Source organism: Schistocerca piceifrons, chromosome X (genome assembly GCF_021461385.2).
Source record: "Schistocerca piceifrons isolate TAMUIC-IGC-003096 chromosome X, iqSchPice1.1, whole genome shotgun sequence".
Taxonomy (NCBI): domain Eukaryota; kingdom Metazoa; phylum Arthropoda; class Insecta; order Orthoptera; family Acrididae; genus Schistocerca; species Schistocerca piceifrons.
In genome coordinates, this window is record NC_060149.1 from 668,229,134 (window position 1) to 668,243,798 (window position 14,665).

Below are 14,665 nucleotides of genomic sequence, written 5' to 3' on the forward strand. Positions count from 1 at the left end.
AAAGAACAAAAGGTTAAAAGCTGCATCCTCAGTAGGTAAACTCCTCAAGACGGTCTTCTAGGACTCTGAAGTGGTTATTCTGTTTGATGTCCTCCCTCATGGTGCAACGGTCAACTCTGAAGTGTAGTGTGATACCGGCAGAAAATTGAAGAAATGACTTCAGCATGAAACTTACTGGCAGATTAAAACTGAGTGCCGGACCGAGACTCGAACTCGCGACCTTTGCCTTTCGCGGGCAAGTTCTCTACCAACTGAGCTACCCAAACACAACTCACGCCCCCTGCTCACAGCTTTACTTCCGCCAGTACCTCGTTTCCTACTTTCCAAACTTCACAGAAGCTCTCCCGCGAACCTTGCAGAACTAGCACTCGTGGAAGAAAGGATATTGTGGAGACATCGCTTAGCCACAACCTGGGGGATGTTTCCAGAATGAGATTTTCACTATGCAGCGCTGATATGAAACTTCCTGGCAGATTAAAACTGTGTGCTGGGCCGAGACTCGAACTCGGGACCTTTGCCTTTCGCGGGCAAGTGCTCTACCAGGAGCTTCTGTGAAGTTTGGAAGGTAGGAGACGAGGTACTGGCGGAAGTAAAGCTGTGAGCACGGGTCCTGGGTCGTGCTTGGGTAGCTCAGATGGTAGAGCACTTGCCCGCGAGAGGCAAAGGTCCCGAGCTCGAGTCTCCGTCCGGCACACAGTTTTAATCTGCCAGGAAGTTTCATATCAGCGCACACTCCGCTGCAGAGTGAAAATCTCATTCTGACTTCAGCATGTTCGTCACCACAAAAATGCAGGCGAACTTCTCCTTCTCCATGACAATGCGAAGTCTCGCACAAGTCTGCGCATCCGAGAGGAGCTCACAAAACTTTACTGAACTGTTCTTCCTCATCTAACCTACGTCCCAGACCTCGCACCTTCCGACTTGCATGTGTTCGGCCCAACGAAGGATGCACTCGACGTTAAGCTGTACGTGGATGATGATGAGTTTATTGATGCAGCACGACTTTGGATCCAATTTCGACCAGCAGAGTGGTACGATGTGGGCATACAGGCCCTTTCAGTAAGATGGCGTAAGGCCGTCGCATTTAACAGAGATTATGTTTAAAAATAGGATTTTGTAGCCAAAAGGGTGGGGGATCATGTGCTGTATTGGACTCCTGAATAAAACGACTCTGCTTCCAGAAAAAAATGCATCGTATTAGTTATTGAACGCCCCTAGTAATTTGTACATTCCTTGTAACTCGAGGACGAGAACTGTCTTGTTGCAATATATCTTCAGGAATACTTCGTAACAAGAGTTCCATTTTGGCCTCCACAACTACTCTTATCTACTGATTACTGTTGGGAGTAAACCCAAGTAGAAGCAGTCTATGAGAACCAATGGAGCTCCAGACCGTCACATCAGCCTTGGTTCTGGTATGACACTGGATAATGCATTCTACAATATGGTTCACCGAAACATCATCCCTCCCTTCCCCTCTGCCGTCGCTGTTGTCTAAACTGTAGCGGTTCTCACAAGAAAAGATAATGGATGGCTAGGAATTTGGGCCATGCACTTTCATCGTATCAGTCCAGTGCTTCAATCTCACATTCACGTCGACAGGTCAGTTGCCCTAATCAGACTCCAGAAATTAGTCATGTTGCTTTCTTTGGGTGTTTCTTAATCACAGAGATGTCCATTTTAAAGGATATGAAGGCAGACGATGATAGAGAATGTTCAATGATCGTCTACAGCCATTCATACACACGGTGCATCAAAAAATTTTCTTGCAAACGCATGTGCATACACATGGAGAGGCAAGTACAGAAGCGCCGCAGACAGTCGAACACGCTGAGATGAGAACTGTAGGACTCCCCTTGATACGTCAGATGTGCCAAAGGAAACAGCTACTCGGGTAGCAGAACTCTTGTGGAGTGTGCTTGGTTTTTTTTAAGGCTACGCGGAAGTTTCAGGTCCTCTGATGAACACTCGCCATTCGATATGCAGAGAGCGAAATTGGGCCGTTTGGAAAGTAAACACACAGTCAAGATTCTAAGAGGAAATTTCCGAAGTATTCGTAACAAAGTTCGTGAATTTGCTCCGTTCCAGGAAAGTTGTTGCGTTCGAATTGTTCTCGAAACCGAGAACTGGCCGATACCCGAAGTACAAAGCTCTAAAATATTTAGCGAGGCATGGAACTATGTCAAAAAGACAGATAGACGTCGTTGGAGGGGGAGTGTTCATTATAGTCGACAAAAATATTGTCTATCAAGGTCGAAACTGAGTCTTAATTGTAAAGTTATCTGGACGCGAGTCACAGGCCTATGTGAACTCACGTTAATCATATGATGCTATTACCGGCCGCGCGATTCAACCATGACAGTTTTAGAATAATGCAAAGGAAGCCTACGCTCAGTAACGCGGAAATACCCAGAGCATGCAGTTTTTATTGGAGGCGACTTTAACTCACCGTCTAAGTGGGACGCCTATGGATTCACAGCAGGCGGTACGGAAAGACAGTCTTGTGGAGTAATTTTGAACACGTTTCCCGACAGGTGTCTTGAGCAGCCATGGAAATATTTTCGCCCTTGTAGCTACTAACAGGCCTGACCTTGTCGACAGTGACAGTACATATGATGATTATGATTTGTTGGGCTCTAAAATGCGCGGTTATCAGCGCCTGAACAAATTCCCAATCCTTACATAGTCCAGTCTCGCCACTTTCACAGACAAGTACTTGTTAGGATCCCACTTAGACAGTGAAAGAAAACCATTTAGTGCGAAAACGATGGACGTAGAGGAATTATGGGCTAAGTTTAAAATGATTGTAAATCGCGCTTTGGAGAAGCATTTGCGGGGTAAGTGAATTAAGAACGGAAAAGACCTGGTTTAGTGAAAAAAAAAATCGAAAAATGCTGAGGAAACAGAGACTGTTGCACTCCGTGGACAAAAAAAGGACGCACAAATGAGGAGAGGTAAAAGTTAGTAGGAATTTGTGCGTCTGTAAAAAGATCAATGCGGCAAGCGTACTTCCACCTTCATACCTTAGCACAAGATCCTTCCGAGAAGCCGAGAAAACTCTGGTCCTACGTATAATAGCTAAGCGGGTCGAAGGCGTTCAGTCACTCGTTGAACACTGTAGTGTGGTCACAGAAAACAACAAAAGGAAAGTTGAAGTTTTAGCTCTTGCGCAGGAGGTTTGTGTAGACATACCATCTTTTGACCTTTGCACAGACTCCTGTTTGGAGGACGGAGGATATACAAATAGGCAAATAGGCATCTCTGGCGTCAGTGCTTGATTTCTAAAATTTTTGGTGCCAGAACGCAGCTCTTCAACTACACAGCCCATCCTCCCCCCCCCCCCCCCCCCCTGTGCCGCCATCCATAAAGATAACATATTACTATTTTTGTGATAAAACGTACCGTGGGCAATAATTTTTTACATAATATTCTTTTCAAATTTAGGGCCGGCCGCGGTGGCCGAGCGGTTCTAGGCTCTTCGGCCCGGAACCGCGCGACTGCTACGGTCGTAGGTTCGAATCCTGCCTCGGGCATGCTTGTGAGTGATGTCCTTAGGTTCGTTAGGTTTAAGTAGTTCTAAGTTCTAGGGGACTGATGACCTCAGCTGTTAAGTCCCCTAGTGCTCAGAGCCATTTGAACCATTTTGAAATTTAGGTTTTTAAAACATAATTTCTCATAATCCAGACAACAAGTCCTTTAGATTTAATATAAATAACAGATGCAACCGTCTGTAACTATAGCAATGTCACTTTGCTTCCTAGTTCTGCTCGATATATATATCGGCAAGACGGTAGTCTTGGTGACTGTGATGTTATGTCTTCAACTGCTGTCAGCCGCAACTTTCAAACAGTTGCACTGTAGCCGCTCGGTGAACGTATGTCCGGTATTAATTGATAAAATAATTAACGACGAATGACAAAGAAGATATTTCTGCCCCTTCAGTGTCACGAAGAATTCCGGCTTCCCGAAGAGTTAGGAAAAACAAAACACGATGTGACCTAAGACACAGAGTAAGATGTTTGATAAATGCTTTAAATATCATTTGTCTTCTACTCATTGAGTCGGGTGTACTATAGATCTCCGAGGTTGCTGGTAGTTAAACTTAAGGCAGTCGACACGAAGCTTACCAATATGCCGATCACAACTTCGCAATGAAGCCCAACCTATCTTTGGTAATACTTTACACGCAGACACACACACACTCACACACACACACACACACACACACACACACATACACATGCACATGCACACGCACACTACCTCGCCGGAGGCCCTGCCCATCGCATCATCTTAGTCACCCACTGCCACGTTCGCCGGCCGGAGTGGCCGAGCGGTTCTAGGCGCTACAGTCTGGAACCGCGCGACCGCTGCGGTCGCAGGTTCGAATTCTGCCTCGGGCGTGGATGTGTGTGATGTCCTTAGGTTAGTTCGGTTTAAGTAGTTCTAAGTTCTAGGGGACTGATGACCTCAGCTGTTAAGTCCCATAGTGCTCAGAGCCGCTGCCACGTTCACTCGTGCCGGTGCAGCGGCAAATTATCCACGGCCCAGTCACATTAATGTGACCACTACCTGTGCGCGACATCAACGTGAAATAACTACTCACAGACGGCAGGCGGCAGCACTATTAGTGGAGGGTATATAAAGTGTATTGGGGGAACGCGGAAAACAGTGCAAGCATTGTAATGCGGAATGGAGTGACTTATCTGACGTCTTAAAGGACATGATGATTGGGTTTCAAGTCAAGGGTGGAAGCATTTCAGAAACTGCTGGGTCTGTAAACTGATCGCATGCCGCCTTTGTTAAAGTATACCGTGCAGGGCAAAATGGATCTATCCAGATCCGGTGCCGAGACAACCGTGGTGCACCACGTGATGGGTGAACGATGGCTACGGAGATGTGTAATGGCGAATAGACGTGCAACTGTTGAGCTGCTGACCGCTCAGATGAACCAAGGAACTACCAAAATTGTCTCCTCAACCACCGTTCAGCGAATATTGCTGTTAATCGGCCTCCGCAGCAGGTTCCTACACTACTGGCCATTAAAATTGCTACACCACGAAGATGACGTGCTACAGACGCGAAATTTAACCGACAGGAAGAAGATGCTGTGATATGCAAAAGTCTAGCTTTTCAGAGCATTCACACAAGGTTGGCGCCGGTGGCGACACCTACAACGCGCTGACACGAGGAAAGTTTCCAACCGATTTCTCATACACAAACAGCAGTTGACCGGCGTTGCCTGGTGAAACGTTGTTGTGATGCCTCGTGTAATGAGGAGAAATGCGTACCATCACGTTTCCGACTTTGATAAAGGTCGGATTGTAGCCTATCGCAATTGCGGTTTATGGTATCGCGACATTGCTGCTCGCGTTGGTCGAGATCCAATGACTGTTAGCAGAATATGGAATCGGTAGGTTCAGGAAGGTAATATGGAACGCCGTGCTGGATCCCAACGGCCTCGTATCACTAGCAGTCGAGATGACAGGCATATTATCCGCATGGCTGTAACGGATCGTGCAGCTACGTCTCGATCCCTGGGTCAACAGATGGGGACTTTTGCAAGACAACAACCATCTGCACGAACAGTTCGACGACGTTTGTAGCAGCATGGACTATCAGCTCGGAGACCGTGGCTGCGGTTAACCTTGACGCTGCATCACAGACAGGAGCGCCTGCGATGATGTACTCAACGACGAACCTGGGTGCACGAATGGCAAAACGTCATTTTTTCGGACGAATCCAGGTTCTGTTTACAGCATCATGATGGTCGCATCCGTGTTTGACGTCATCGTGGTGAACGCACGTTGGAAGCGTGTATTCGTCATCGCCATACTGGCGTATCATCTGGCGTGATGGTATGGGGTGCCATTGGTTACACATCTCGGTCACCTCTTGTTCGCATTGACGGCACTTTGAACTGTGGACGTTACATTTCAGATGTGTTACGACCTGTGGCTTTACCCTTCATTCGATCCCTGCGAAACCCTACATTTCAGCAGGATAATGGACGACCGCATGTTGCAGGTCATGTACGGCCCTTTCTGGATACAGAAAATGTTCGACTGCTGCCCTGGCCAGCACATTCTCCAGATCTCTCACCAACTGAGAACATCTGGTCAATGGTGGCCGAGCAACTGGCTCGTCACAATACGCCAGTCACTACTCTTGATGAACTGTGGTACCGCGTTGAAGCTGCATGGGCAGCTGTACCTGTACACACCATCCAAGCTCTTTTTGACTCAATGCCCAGGCGTATCAAGGCCGTTATTACGGCCAGCGGTGGTTGTTCTGTGTACTGATTTCTCAGGATCTATGCACCCAAATTGCGTGAAAATGTAATCACATGCCATTTCTAGTATAATATATTTGTCCAGTGAATACCCGTTTATCATCTGCATTTCTTCTTGATGTAGCAATTTTAATGTCCAGTAGTGTAGTTCATGTAACCGTGCTGACTGCTGTTCATCGGCGAAGAAGGCTGAAATTTGCACGCCAGTACCACAACTGGACGTCCACTGAGCGACGGCAGGCGGCCTTTTCACATGAATCACGTTTTATGCTCCATCGGACATGGAGCCGTTGGTGTGTGCGGTATTAGACGTCTGAAAGTAAGCACCCTACAACAATCGTCGGAAGGTTACAGGTCGGAGGAGGGAGCATTATAGTCTGAAAAATGTGCTTGTGGCATTCCTTGGGTAATCTCGTCATTCTGGAAGGCGTAATTGATCAACACAAGTATGTATCTATCATTTGGGACAATGTCCACCCTCACGTGCAGTTTGTTTTGCCTCGGCGCGATGCCACCTACCAGCAGGACAATGCAACGTGTTACACAGCTCGCAATGTACGTGCATGGTTCAAAGCGCACCAGGATGACATTACTTAAAGGGTTAGTTAACAGAACCGAGTACGTTGTCCTCAATGGCGAATGTTCATCACAGAGTAGGGTACCGTCAGGAGTGTCCCAGGGAAGTATGATACGACCGCTCTTATTCTGTGTATACTTAGATGATCTGACTGACAGGGTGTGCAGCAATCTGCGGCTGTTTGCTCATGACGTTGTGGCGTATGGGAAGGTATCGTCGTTGAGTGACTGTAGGAAGATACTTAGAAAAAAATTCTAGTTAGTGTCATGGATGGCAACTAGCTGTAAACGTACAAAAATATAAGTTAATGCAGATGTGTAGGGAAAATAATCCCATAATGTTCGAATGCAGCATTAGTTGTGTGCTGCTTGACACAGTCACGCCGATTTAAGATCTAGGCGTAATGTTGCCAAGTGATATGAAATGGAACGAGCACGTAAGGACGGTAGCAGGGAAGGTGAATGGTCGACTTCGATTTGTTGGGAGAAGTCTGGGAAAGTGTAGCTCATCTATAAAGGAGACCACGTATAGAACGGCCGGCCGCGGTGGTCTCGCGGTTCTAGGCGCGCAGTCCGGAACCGTGCGACTGCTACGGTCGCAGGTTCGAATCCTGCCTCGGGCATGGATGTATGTGATGTCCTTAGGTTAGTTAGGTTTAAGTAGTTCTAAGTTCTAGGGGACTGATAACCACAGCAGTTGAGTCCCATAGTGCTCAGAGCCATTTGAACGTATAGAACACTAGTGCGACCCAGTCTTGACTACTAATCGAATGTTTGGAATCCCCACCAAGTCGTATTAAAGGAAGACACCGAAGTAATTCAGAAGTGTACTGCTAGATTTGTTATCTGTAGGTGCGACCAACACGCGAGTATTACGGAGGTGCTTCGTGAACTCAAATGGGAATCCCTGGTGGGCAGACGACGTTCTTTCCGCGAAACACTATCGAGAAACTTCGAAATAAGTTCGTTGACTGCGAATTCCTTGACATCAGCTGTATTAGGTATAGGTCTACTAGCCCTTAGTGACATGAAAATTTGCAGGACCTGGTCTCGAAACTGGACCTCGCGCTTATCGCGAACGGTCGCCCTTAACTTCCACATGTCACCCTGTCTACATTCTCACGTCGTCGTTCTTTCAGTCATGCATGTAACTACTGACAAGGGAACCTCCCCATCGCACCCCCCTCAGATTAAGTTATAGGTTGGCACAGTGGATAGGCCTTGAAAAACTGAACACAGATCAATCGAGAAAACGGGAAGAAGTTGTGTGGAACTATGAAAAAAATAAGCAAAATATATAAACTGAGTAGTCCATGCACACGATAGGCAACATCAAGGACAAATTGAACTCATCAGTGCTGTGGTCCCTTGGTTAGCGTGAGTACCTATGGAACGAAAGGTCTTTGGTTCAAGTCTACCCTCGGGTGAAAAGTTTAATTTTTTGTTTTCAGACAATTATCAAAGTTCAGGCAATCACACATAATTAACTTCGCTCTCCAAAATTCCAGGACATGTTCAGATTTGCTTGGACATATGCAGGATTTGACGGTCTACACACGGAAAAATGTGAAAACGTTAAAAACATATGTTTTCACAGAGCACAGGGAAAACTGTGCGACTGTGAAACTGTTGCATTCATTTGTTGCAGTTTATGAGACAAACTCTTATGTTTTCATCACTTTTTTGAGAGTGATTATCACATCCACAAGAAAACCTAAATCGGGCAAGGTAGAAGAATCTTTTTACCCATTCGCCAAGTGTACAAGCTAGGTGGGTCGACAACATATTCCTACCATGTGAAGCACGTGCCGTCACCAGTGTCGTATAGAATATATCAGACGTGTTTTCCTGTGGTCATGTGAAGCACGTGCCGTCACCAGTGTCGTATAGAATATATCAGACGTGTTTTCCTGTGAAGGAATCGGTTGACCTATGACCTTGCGATCAAATGTTTTCGGTTCCCATTGGAGAGGCACGTCCTTTCGTCTACTAATCGCACGGTTTTGCGGTGTAGTCGCAAAACACAGACACTAAACCTATTACAGTGAACAGAGACGTCAATGAACGAACGGACAGATCATAACTTTGCGAAAATAAAGAAATTAAAATTTTCACTCGAGGTAAGACTTGAACCAACGCCCTGCCCCTCCCGCATGTGCTCACGCTAACCACGGGACTACGGCACTCGTAAGCATTAAATTCCATGTTGTTGCCTATCTTGCGCAAGGACTACTCTGTTTGTATATTTTGCTTTTTTTTCGTAGTTCCACACAACTTCTTCCTGTTTTCTCGATTGACCTGTGTTCAGTTTTTCAAGGCCTATCCACCGTGCCAACTTATAACTAAATCTGAGGGGGGTGCGATGGGGAGGTTCCCTTGTGAGGAGAAAGGAATTAAGTCAGTGACTTAGATCCTTGCTCCGCCGCACGTCGCGTCAGCGAGCATGCTACAAGCCAACGCCATCTAGTTTGGAGGTGGGGACCTCCAAACTAGATGGCGTTGGCTTGTAGCATGCAGGCGCAGAAAGTGTAACAAAACACTAACTTGGCGCCAACTTCGTGATGTGTCATGGTTATTGTTCATTGTTCTTGTAAGTTATTGAATGCCATCTTTCGAAATGTCTCGCAAACGAAAGCGAAATGAAAGTGAGCACAAGAGGAAGATAATTAAGGAGGCTCGAGTTCACAGGTTGCCATATAATGACTATAGTGGGAAAGCAGTTCCTGGAAAATCTATCAGTGCTGATTGCAGGTAAGGTATCAGTACTGACATTTACCCATTCAACAAGTTCAGTGTAATATAAATTCCATTGCATGTGCTACATGCTTTGCGATTCCTTAATAAATTACAGAGGCCGTATGGAAAGTTTCCAACATATCAGTGAGGATAATCGCATCGAGATAATTCAAACATTTTAAGCATGGAAAAATAGTCAGGATATTTATTTAAAGGGGTTAATTGTGGCAGCTGACATTACGAAAAGAAGCCCAAGAAAAGTAGTCAGTGACATGGATAGCATTAAGAAACAACATTCCTTTGTTTACCATGCCATTGTCTGTGGTAGAAGAGTTCGTGTCTGCAAACGTGCTTTTCTCAGTCTTCAAGTGGTATCACAGAAACGTGTTTTTCGTGTTTGTCTGTTACTAGTTGAAGGTCAAATTCCAAATGACATGCGTGGAACAAATCCATGAACAATCAAAGTGTAATAAATTTGATAGATACCAACATCACCCTCTCAAAGAAACTCACTATGCTGGGAAAGAAATGAAATACCGAGATGCACGCTTCGATCTGAAAACTATGCACGAAATGTTCCTTACGAAGTAATCAGAAGTAAATGTGAAATACGACTTCTATAGGAAACATTTTCGTGAAAATTACAATTTTCCTTTCGGTCGTCCACAGATTGATGTATGTGGCAAATGTGGGGAACTCCAGGCTAAGTTAAAAAGTGGACATACCTCCGACAGTAGTAAAAGAGCTGCACAACTTGAGGTGGATATTCATAAGCGGCGCAACAAGACATTTTATAAATTTATTAAAATAACTGAGCAAGAATGTATGGGCAGGGATGACATCTACATCTACATCTACATTTATACTCCGCAAGCCACCCAACGGTGTGTGGCGGAGGGCACTTTACGTGCCACTGTCATTACCTCCCTTTCCTGTGCCAGTCGCGTATGGTTCGCGGGAAGAACGACTGTCTGAAAGCCTCCGTGCGCGCTCGAATCTCTCTAATTTTACATTCGTGATCTCCTCAGGAGGTATAAGTAGGGGGAAGCAATATATTCGATACCTCATCCAGAAACGCACCCTCTCGAAACCTGGCGAGCAAGCTACACCGCGATGCAGAGCGCCTCTCTTGCAGAGTCTGCCACTTGAGTTTGTTAAACATCTCCGTAACGCTATCACGGTTACCAAATAACCCTGTGACGAAACGCGCCGCTCTTCTTTGGATCTTCTCTATCTCCTCCGTCAACCCGATCTGGTACGGATCCCACACTGATGAGCAATACTCAAGTATAGGTCGAACGAGTGTTTTGTAAGCCACCTCCTTTGTTGATGGACTACATTTTCTAAGGACTCTCCCAATGAATCTCAACCGGGTACCCGCCTTACCAACAATTAATTTTATATGACCATTCCACTTCAAATCGTTCCGCACGCATACTCCCAGATATTTTACAGAAGTAACTGCTACCAGTGTTTGTTCCGCTATCATATAATCATACAATAAAGGATCCTTCTTTCTATGTATTCGCAATACATAACATTTGTCTATGTTAAGGGTCAGTTGCCACTCCCTGCACCAAGTGCCTATCCGCTGCAGATCTTCCTGCATTTCGCTACAATTTTCTAATGCTGCAACTTCTCTGTATACTACAGCGTCATCCGCGAAAAGCGGACTAGCTTTCCACCTCATGCAGAACTTGCCTCTGCCAAACATCCCAATGCAGGAAACATTCTATTTACGTCAGCTGTGGGTTAACAGTTTCTGCATTTATGATATAAAGTCCAGGCATTCCACGATGTAATTGTATCATGAAGGTGAAGCGAAAAAGGGAGCTAATGAGGTCTGTTCATTCCTGTATCACTACACTGAAAACTATGTAGCGAAGAATGTTACAGAGTACACCTGTTCTTCGACGGAGCACCTGGTCAAAATAAAAATAATACCGTAGTAAGGATGTGCCATGAAAAATTTAAAAAAATCACTCACATGTTACCCGAAAGAGGTCACTCGTTTCTCCCTTGCGACCGTTTGTTTGGAACACTGAAGAGACAAATACAGAAATACGAACGAGTTTACACCCGTAAAGAGCATGTGAAAATCATAGCAAACAGTATTTCTCAAGTTCCCGTCGTTTTAGTGGAAACTGAAGACTTTGACACGTGGCAGCCTCGTCATTACACAAAAAAAACCGTGAAGTCTAGGGAAACGGCACATCTCAAGACGCTTCGTCAAGAAAAACAGATTTTTTTCTGTGGAAATGTTCAAAGAATTTAGTTATGAAGCATCGAAACCGGGAGTTGTGATTGCCTGTGCCAGTCACCCCTTTAATGTGGCAAACACCAAACTTGCTTCGTTTCAGATTGGGTTGCAAAGGCTACGTGATGGGAAAAAGGTTGGAATCAATAAAAAGAAAATTGAAGATATTCATAAACTGTTTAAGTACAGCCATGGAGAAGACTGAGATTCTTTATAAGGAGATATTGAAATGGCCGACTATAAATGATAATTCACTATGGTAAATTATGAACTATCCAGAACTTTGAATTCTATGAAGTAGTTGTTTTCATGTTCAACTGAAGATAATCTTCCATTAGTTAGTCAACAAATTTGAATTTTAGACCTGAAATGTCCAATATTGAATGTTTCATACTCACGAAAAGTGCTAAATTCACTTGTTGACTGGAGAAAGCAACTATGTTATAAAATTTCAATTTGTTTTCAGAAGATGCCTTTTAGAGCACATGAAAATTATTTTTATTCACAGTATGTATGATCAGCGTGCAACAAATACCGAAAATTTCAACGCAATCTGTCAAACAGTTTAACTAAAAGACAGTTTCATGTCTCTCCTGAGCCGCGCGGGATTAGCCGAGCGGTTAAGGCGCTGCAGTCATGGACTATGCGGCTGGTCCCGCCGGAGTTTCGAGTCCTCCCTCGGGCATGGGTGTGTGTGTTTGTCCTTACGATACTTTAGGTTAAGTAGTGTGTAAGCTCAGGGACTGATGACCTTAGCAGTTAAGTCCCATAAGATTTCACACACATTTGAACATTTTTGTCTCTCCTGAAAAGAAAGAAAATGTGACATATTTCATTTCTCCACCGACTGATTCAATAATAAATACTAACGATAAAGTTATCTTCTCATTTATAGAATTTTCATTTCAAATAAGTTACTTTTTGGCGATTTTCTCTTTTTTACATAAATGTATTAAACAGACCAAGGCGCAACTTATTGTCATGAAACGAACTACGTTTGGCATCTTCCTGTGGGAATAAAACGAGGTCGATTTGCTAAGTGCTGATGAAACGCGAGAGTGAATGTCGCATGCTGGTGTTCTGGACACGTGACGCGGCCAGGAAAGTATGTAAGCGGAGCAGAGAGGAATGCGAAATCATTCTAGCGACCTTAAGGGCCGAAAATGGGGAAATACGCCGACGTATGTGACTTTGACAAATGGCTGATTGTTACGGTCCGGCGCCTGGTAACGTGCGTGTCAGAAACGGCGAAGATTGTCGGCTGTTCACGTGCTACTTGCCGGCCGGAGTAGTCGAGCGGTTCTAGGCGCTACAGTCTGGAACCGCGGGACCGCTACGTTCGCAGGTTCGAATCCTGCCTCGGGCATGGATGTGTATGATGTCCTTAGGTTAGTTAGGTTTAAGTAGTTCTAAGTTCTAGGGGACTGATGACCACAGCAGTTAAGTCCCATAGTGCTCAGAGCCATTTGAACCATTTGAACGTGCTACTTTTGCGAGCATCTATGGAATGTGTTTGAATGACAGTGAAACCCGAGTGGATGACAGGGCGTGGGAGTCCATTCCCCATCAGAGAAGATGGAGGTCGGAGGCTTACCCTCTCTGTGAAGTAGGATATGCGGCGATCTGCGGCAGTTCTGACAAGAGAGCACAGTGCTGGTGCAGGCACGACTCTTTCAGAGCACACCGTCCAGCGCACGTTTTGAAAATGGGGCTCCGTACGTGTTCCCATGTTGACACGACGACATCGTCAGTTACAGATACAGTGGGCACAGGGTCCTCGAGACTGGACCGTGGATCAACGTAATCGTGTCACCTAGCTGAATGAATCACGTTTCATGTTACACAAGGTCGGCAGTCGTATCCGTATACATTGGCATCCAGACGACCAGCTGCTCGAAACATGCACGCAGGCCAGTGGTGACAGTGTTATACTGTGGGGGCATTCACCTGGGCTTCCATGGTACCTGTAGTAATCGAAGGAACAACGGAATAAATGATCACCGTATTAAAATAAGGGAAATAAGAGTTCGCACGGAAATATTTAAGTTTTTGTTTTCCCACGTGCTGTTCGATGAACCCTCTGCCAGACCCTTACTTGTGAACTATAGAGTAGTCATGTAGATGTAGACGACAGCCGTGGACTACGTGAACATTATTGTGGACCACCTACATTCGTTTATACTTGTCTTGCCCGAAGGCGATGGCATCTTGCAATAAAATGATTGCCCGTGTCACGAAGCCAGATTCGTGCTACAGTGGTTTGAGGAGCGTGATAGTCACATTACGTTATTGTCTCGGCCACTGAGTCCGCCTGATCGGAATCCGATGGAATACATCTAGGACGCTATCGGGCATCGACAAGCCAGCGGCCCGTAACATGCGGGTACTGCGAGACTGCGTATTCAACTGGTCGCACGTACCTCCAGAAACCTATGAAGGACTCATGGAATCCACGCCACGTAGATTCATTGCTGCGCTGCGGTTCAAAGATGAACCAACACGATATTAAGCAAGTGGTCTTAAGGTTTTGGCTCATCATTGTATTTCATGATGATCGAGTACGCTTATACATTTATGCAACATCGTTTCATCGAGCGAGGTGGCACAGTGGTTAAGATACAATACTCGTGGTCTGGAAGAGAGGGCTTCGACTCTAAGCCCGGCCATTCTGATTTAGGAGTTCCAGTTGCTTTCGTAAATCACCTCCAGCGAAGACATGGGTGATTCTTAAAACGGACAATATCCACTTCCTACCCTCATCTTTCTGCAGCTGAGGTAGTGCTTCATCTCTAAAAACATTCTCG

The 14,665-nt window shown here is 45.4% G+C and overlaps 1 protein-coding gene across 2 annotated transcripts in view; it reads left to right on the plus strand.

The window, feature by feature from the left end:
- The window catches only part of LOC124722971, a 339,558-nt gene that overhangs the window by 195,848 nt on the left and 129,045 nt on the right, over nucleotides 1-14,665 (plus strand). The window lies entirely within an intron of this gene.